The 8,059-nt window shown below is 33.9% G+C and overlaps 1 protein-coding gene across 1 annotated transcript in view; it reads left to right on the top strand.

The window, feature by feature from the left end:
- Nucleotides 1-2,890: 2,890 nt before the first annotated feature.
- LOC106079712 (protein NDNF-like) overlaps nt 2,891-8,059 on the top strand; it is a 74,575-nt gene continuing 69,406 nt past the window's right edge. The window contains exon 1 of the mRNA XM_056019761.1: nt 2,891-3,071. The gene's annotated coding sequence lies outside the window, so the exon portion shown is untranslated. The remainder of the gene's footprint in view (nt 3,072-8,059) is intronic.

Genomic DNA, 8,059 nt, shown 5'->3' with positions numbered 1-8,059 from the left:
AAAATACACACATAAATGTAGTCAAATAGAGAATGTATAAAGAGAAAGATTACTTGTTTCCCCCACCCCCACCCACACACCTTTTTTTAAATTTCTGAGCCGTGCCCTCTGTAGTCGCGAAAGCTACGTGGGGTAACTCTAGTTATTTTTCCATGACTTTTTTGTGGTGTCCCACATGGTTGGGCCACGAAGTGAAATATATATAGAGAGAGATAGATAGATATTAGTAACTCACAGCGCCTAAGTGCAATTGTTAACCTAATACACTCTATTAGTTTTCTTGGCTAATTGTTAAAAAAAAAAGAATTACTTTAAAACAGAATAAAATTTAGTTTAAGCAAAATGACACAAATTGAGCTTGACACGAAAGTTGTAAAAGTTTAAATAAGTCTCAACATTACAACAAAATTGTAAAAGTTTAAACAAAGTCTCAACATTACAACAAAATTGTAAAAGTTTAAACAAAGTCTTAACATTACAACAAAGTTGTAAAAGTTTAAACTAAGTCTCAACATTACAACAAAATTGTAAAAGTTTAAACAAAGTCTCAACATTACAACAAAGTTGTAAAAGTTTAAACTAAGTCTCAACATTACAACAAAATTGTAAAAGTTTAAACTAAGTCTCAACATTACAACAAAATTGTAAAAGTTTAAACTAAATCTCAACATTACAACAGAATTGTAAAAGTTTAAACAAAGTCTCAACATTACAACAAAGTTGTAAAAGTTTAAACTAAGTCTCAACATTACAACAAAATTGTACAAGATTAAACAAAGTCTCAACATTACAACAAAGTTGTAAAAGTTTAAACTAAGTCTCAACATTACAACAAAATTGTAAAAGTTTAAACAAAGTCTCAACATTACAACAAAATTGTAAAAGTTTAAACTAAGTCTCAACATTACAACAAAGTTGTAAAAGTTTAAACTAAGTCTCAACATTACAACAAAGTTGTACAAGATTAAACTAAGTCTCAACATTACAACAAAGTTGTACAAGATTAAACAAAGTCTCAACATTACAACAAAATTGTACAAGATTAAACTAAGTCTCAACATTACAACAAAGTTGTAAAAGTTTAAACTAAGTCTCAACATTACAACAAAGTTGTACAAGATTAAACTAAGTCTCAACATTACAACAAAATTGTACAAGATTAAACAAAGTCTCAACATTACAACAAAGTTGTAAAAGTTTAAACTAAGTCTCAACATTACAACAAAATTGTACAAGATTAAACTAAGTCTCAACATTACAACAAAATTGTAAAAGTTTAAACTAAGTCTCAACATTACAACAAAGTTGTCAAAGTTTAAACTAAGTCTCAACATTACAACAAAGTTGTACAAGATTAAACTAAGTCTCAACATTACAACAAAGTTGTACAAGATTAAACTAAGTCTCAACATTACAACAAAGTTGTAAAAGTTTAAACTAAGTCTCAACATTACAACAAAATTGTAAAAGTTTAAACTAAGTCTCAACATTACAACAAAGTTGTAAAAGTTTAAACTAAGTCTCAACATTACAACAAAGTTGTACAAGATTAAACTAAGTCTCAACATTACAACAAAATTGTAAAAGTTTAAACTAAGTCTCAACATTACAACAAAGTTGTACAAGATTAAACTAAGTCTCAACGTTACAACAAACTTGTAAAAGTTTAAACTAAGTCTCAACATTACAACAAAGTTGTACAAGATTAAACTAAGTCTCAACATTACAACAAAGTTGTACAAGATTAAACAAAGTCTCAACATTACAACAAAATTGTACAAGATTAAACTAAGTCTCAACATTACAACAAAGTTGTAAAAGTTTAAACTAAGTCTCAACATTACAACAAAGTTGTACAAGATTAAACTAAGTCTCAACATTACAACAAAATTGTACAAGATTAAACAAAGTCTCAACATTACAACAAAGTTGTAAAAGTTTAAACTAAGTCTCAACATTACAACAAAATTGTACAAGATTAAACTAAGTCTCAACATTACAACAAAGTTGTAAAAGTTTAAACTAAGTCTCAACATTACAACAAAGTTGTACAAGATTAAACTAAGTCTCAACATTACAACAAAGTTGTACAAGATTAAACTAAGTCTCAACATTACAACAAAGTTGTAAAAGTTTAAACTAAGTCTCAACATTACAACAAAATTGTAAAAGTTTAAACTAAGTCTCAACATTACAACAAAGTTGTAAAAGTTTAAACTAAGTCTCAACATTACAACAAAGTTGTACAAGATTAAACTAAGTCTCAACATTACAACAAAATTGTAAAAGTTTAAACTAAGTCTCAACATTACAACAAAGTTGTACAAGATTAAACTAAGTCTCAACGTTACAACAAAATTGTAAAAGTTTAAACTAAGTCTCAACATTACAACAAAGTTGTACAAGATTAAATAAAGTCTCAACATTACAACAAAATTGTAAAAGTTTAAACTAAGTCTCAACGTTACAACAAAGTTGTACAAGATTAAACTAAGTCTCAACATTACAACAAAATTGTTCAAGATTAAACAAAGTCTCAACATTACAACAAAGTTGTACAAGATTAAACTAAGTCTCAACATTACAACAAAATTGTTCAAGATTAAACAAAGTCTCAACGTTACAACAAAATTGTTCAAGATTAAACAAAGTCTCAACGTTACAACAAAATTGTTCAAGATTAAACAAAGTCTCAACGTTACAACAAAATTGTTCAAGATTAAACAAAGTCTCAACGTTACAACAAAATTGTTCAAGATTAAACAAAGTCTCAATACTCAGACGTATTTGTATTTGAAAGAAAAACAAAACCAAACAACCTGTAGCTGGGGGGTGGGGGAGAGGGGGTGAGGTGTTTGCTTCTCAGGTGTACTGTGTGTCCTAAATGTGTGTTTGGTGTGAAGCTCGCGCTCACTACTTACTCTAGCACTGCTCACTTTCCACGTGGGACTTTATCTTGAGCAGGTCATTACTACCTTGTCTGTGTAGTACATTGGATCAACCAGTTGTGTATGGAGTAGATGACCAGATTTCTCGCTTGGATAAATATCACAGAGTTCAATCACCATTAAGTTAGTAGATTTATTTGTGTGAGTGTGTGCGCGCGTGCGTGCTTGTGTATTCTTTTGCATTTCTATGTAGTGGAACACTTTTGAAGACGATGTGAAAGTGGGGCGGGAATCGTCTAGTGGCTACTCGACGTGCATGCCAATGTACCAGGTCGGATTTGTAAACAAAGACACGATTTAAGACAGTTGGGTTCAGACGTACTTGTGTACATAATTGACCTTTTACGCGTATGTAAATCTTTTCGGTCAAAAGTTGATTCACACGACGGAAAGTCAAAGAAAGTTTCCTAATATATGAATTATAATACTTGCTTTCTATTTTCAACCATGAAATAATTACATTTGATTCATTTTTGTCATTGGTTCAAGAAACTAGGTTGTAACATCATTTGTTCAGTTCAATGACCTGTTTTACAGATCATATTGCTAGTCAATCAATAGATTTAACGTTTATTTTTAACTTTACGAACTAAATATAAAAAAGAATGAGTGCTTACATTAAAAAAGAGTCAAGGGGGGCTGCCCCACATCCTCTGCATACTTTAACTTTCAAAGATATAATGTTCTCAACCTTATTCATAGTTTTATAGCCACCAGTAATAACAAAAATGGCATCGAATTTCGTTTCTACTAGAAGCTTTACTGTACATCTAGAACAGAATGACCTTACACTTCATTGAAGTCACACAGAAAGTACTTTGTAAAGCTGCGTCAAGTTTATTTCAAGATGATCTAAGCCTGATTTATAGTTTAGATCTTAACATTTCTAAATCAGAAGTCTAGGTCTAGATCTAAATGTCCCTATGACGAGAATATCATTCAAGACTCGCTCCACTCTGCATTGCCCGCTGGCCGGTTTGTGCACGAAGCTGACGGTGTCAAAAGTGGGTATTTTTACCCAGTTGGAACCAAATATTTTTCCAAATTAATTTATTTTAAGTATAATGGACTTGTCTTTTTTTAAAAAATGTAGTTTTTTAATGATTTTCTTGTTGAGATTGAACTTAAGTTTCAACATCAATTTTTTAAATCCAGATTGATTGCTGCATATTGAGAGTAAATGATTAACACAGACACGTCAATGAACACTAGACAAGAATAGAGATCTATAGTTGAGCTGAATTTTGACCTGGTCGCATTGGGTCAGGGCCACACAATACAGTCCAATACAAACAGCAGGGCATCCAAAACGAAAATGTCATGCTGACCCTAGGAACTGGTAACTTAGCACTGTGCCAAGTTTCTTGGTTATTTCACAGAGCTCCCAGATCGTGTCATCGAACCAATCACTTTGAACTTCTTAGTCTAAATATGCGATAGAACTTTGAACTATACAGATTCGTAAACTAGTCACCTATTCGTATGACTGATTTTTACTTTAAGTCAGTATTATCAATTCTAAAACAGTCTTGAGACTCAGGGCATGTATGTAGCATAGTTATGCATGTGCCACTTTATCCATATGACTTAAAAGTCATAGTAATAAGTAAAGACCATGGACAGAATACTACTGCTTTGAATCTGTGCTGAGAATTATGGTCTGTCCTTACGACTACAATGAAAAGACTAACAAGTGCCTTGGTAGCTACTTCTATCTTGAATGAAGTGGACAATCATCAGGAGAGTAAGAAGATAAAAGTCTGGATCAAAGAAGTTTGGAAGAGATAACAGCCAGGCGACCAGCGGACACTCACTGCTAGGGGAAAGGGAGTAGCGGGGGATTACTGGCTGCGGGTTTCTTGGCTCAAGCGGGACGTTTGTATTTTCTGTGTAAGTCGCAGACGTTGGTCAAGTCATGTGTGAGCACGCCGTGTTGCAGCTCGAGTCCTTTCACAGGGATGAATCGTTCACACAGACAATGGGAGAGTTTCAGTTGTGAAAACTAGAGAGCCATTAACTACAATCTACAATAAGGCAAGTGTCTTACTGAGATATTTTACTTGTTTAATGGAAACACTATTATTCGTTGGTTCCAATCGAACCATATTTCAGATACATTTATTTGCTGACAATGATTTATTTTCCTGTTTTAATAAGTTTATATATTTTTTTAATTTATTAGACTAATTGTTTCTTGTAGTTTTTTTTATAACTTATAAAATTATTATAAATATTTCTGTTTCAGTGTCGATGTTTCCTTTCATATACATGTTTTGGTATTTATATTCTTTGTAATATCCCTATTTTGTATCTACATTAGAAGTTTTGTTTCATTCAATTTCTGTTTGATATCTATGTCTCGATTTTTAAAATTATCTCTATTTGGTACTTGGTATTTGGAGTTTGCTTTGGCGCAGCCGTTTTGGTGCAAAAAGTCTTGACTATCATAAAAAAATAACGTTTTTATAATAAACATTTTGTGCACTATATCATATAGAGATTTTTTTCACTAAACTATACTATATAGAGATTTCTTTCACTATACTAGACCATATAAAGATTTCTTTCACTATACTTTACCATATAGAGATTTCTTTCACTATACTTTACCATATAGAGATTTCTTTCACTATACTTCACCATATAGAGATTTCTTTCATTATACTAAACCATATAAGGTCATCAGTTTCTTTAGCCAACGGTTAACGAGCAGGGTGTCGTGTGGCCAGCACAATGACCAACCGTCCTTACTTCCCCCAACTAAAGTCAGGCACCCATTAGAGTTGGGTGGACTCAGGGGCGCCCTAAAAATCCTGAAATTCTTAATCCCTGTCTTCACTGATATTCGAACCCAAGACGCCAGGTTCGGAAGCCAAGCGCTCAACCACTCAGCCCCTACTATACCATATACAGTGTATATACCGTACGTAGAGCGTTAGTTGTGATCACCCCCCTCATCCCCCACCAACAGACTTATACATGCTACATATTAGTTTTCTATTGAGTCGTTCCCCCCCCCTTCGAAATCAACACCCCCCCCTTTCTAATGTCAAATGCAATCAGTAATAGAACATGAAAGGGCACGTACCTGAGCTTTCCACTCGACCGCAACCCCCCCCCCCTTTTCGAAATCAACACACCCCCCCTTTCTAATGTCAAATGCAATCAGTAATAGAACATGAAAGGGCACGTACCTGATCTTTTCCACTCGACCGCAACCGCCCCCCCTTTTCGAAATCAACACCGCCCCCCCTTTCTAATGTCAAATGCAATCAGTAATAGAACATGAAAGGGCACGTACCTGAGCTTTCCACTCGACCGCAACCCCCCCCCCTTTCCTCCATTTCAATGAAAATCTGGCATTATAACAGAAAAGTCAAATACGGTGACAATTTTTAAAGTAATTCCTCAGGTTTTTATCTGGCATAAATTTGACATAATTATTTTAAGAATGATTTTGTTTAGGACAATGTATAATTCCTAAAAATCGTTTAAGTATAATTGGAACAACTTAGATGAGATTTGAAAGCAAATAGTTTTGCTTCCTTGTCATCTTTTTCTTACCATTTCTGACTCTCAGATTTTTCTACGGTACAAAAGAACTCTCCATAGCTCTCTTTCAATGTATTAAAAAACTGCTAAAAAAAAAGACGAACTTTTAACAGAAATACTTCCACCTTCATTAATGTTTAAAATCCCATATTTGTATGTCTAGAACTTTGCATGACTTGCTCTGAAACAAAAACAAGTTCAATACACAGGAATGGGACGAAATGAATGTCTGAATATGCACGTTCTCTCAGTATTATTTTTGGACAACATTGAATTATTATTTGGGGACAGCCCTCCCGTAATATATATATCTATATCTATATCTATATATATCTATATATATATTCTAGGAACAAAAAAATCTCATGTCATAGTTAAATAGGGATCAAGTAAAAACAATATTATTTAAAAAATGTATGCAGACATTTTTAATATCTATCCGCCAAATGAATGAGGGTGGAAGTATTTCGTTTAGAACGCCTCTAAATGGTCGAATTATCTGAGTTGCAAACTTCACACAGAGCAAATCAGTCAATTTGCAGATTGACAAGGCGATGTGCAGATCATTGCATTTTGCACTTTAGCGACTATGGATCATCTCAAGAAAATGAGATGAATGCCTGGGCATTAGCTGTGGTCGGAACGATGGCGCCCATCAGTTCCCCCCTCATCTGATGTTATCCAAAGGAACGGCAGTGTCGATACAGTTTGGGGTCAGCGGCGTCTCAGGCAACATACACATATATAATCTCTATGTTTTAGAACAGCTATTATTAGCTTTAGGAATAAATAGACACTATCAATAGTTTGAATCTCTAATCGCTTTCTCTGTCGTTTGTCAAGAATCAGTCGAAAGATTTGTGTTTTTTTCCCCTTACAACATCTTGAAATAGCACAAAGACATTTCACATTTTTTAAAGAATTCTTACCTTCTTATATTTTTACTTTGCTGATAATCCTTATCAAGTCAGGAGAAATTAGAGATAAGTAGATACAAATTATAATGATTGCTCTCCAGTCTCTCTCTAATTTATTTATAGATATACGAAGCTGTTTTAGCACCCGGTTTACTTTCTACATGTATGGCTAGACTTCTCTATCTACTCACTATCATTCGACATTACATTTACGAGAAACAATTAGCCGTAGTCGTCACCTTGGTAACGTAAACTAATGGCTGAGATAAGACATGTGATGCTATAGAGTCTAATTAGTATTGAGGTCTACGACTTATATTTTGTTTCTTGTTAAAAACCACACCTGGACTCCAGCGGATCCTGAACGTTTGAGTGGGGGAGGAGCGATTTTTTTCCAAACCCTAAGCCCCATGTTAACCCTAACCCTATGCATGAACACACACAATATTAATATCATATATATATATATAATCAGTAAGCTTCGGGCAGTAGGGGCTCGTTAGCCACGGCTGGCTACCCACCTAGGAGAAGGAAAACTCTGAATTCAAACCTCTGTTGCAATGCAGCTATACGCAATCATGGGAATGGCTTCGGGAGTCAACCCTGAGGAAAAATCAGGAGCTGGCGACCCTAAGGCAGTTT

This window comes from Biomphalaria glabrata, chromosome 2, assembly GCF_947242115.1.
Source record: "Biomphalaria glabrata chromosome 2, xgBioGlab47.1, whole genome shotgun sequence".
NCBI lineage: Eukaryota > Metazoa > Mollusca > Gastropoda > Planorbidae > Biomphalaria > Biomphalaria glabrata.
The sequence above is the reverse complement of the archived record's forward strand: the minus strand, read 5'-3'. Positions and strand labels throughout refer to the sequence as shown.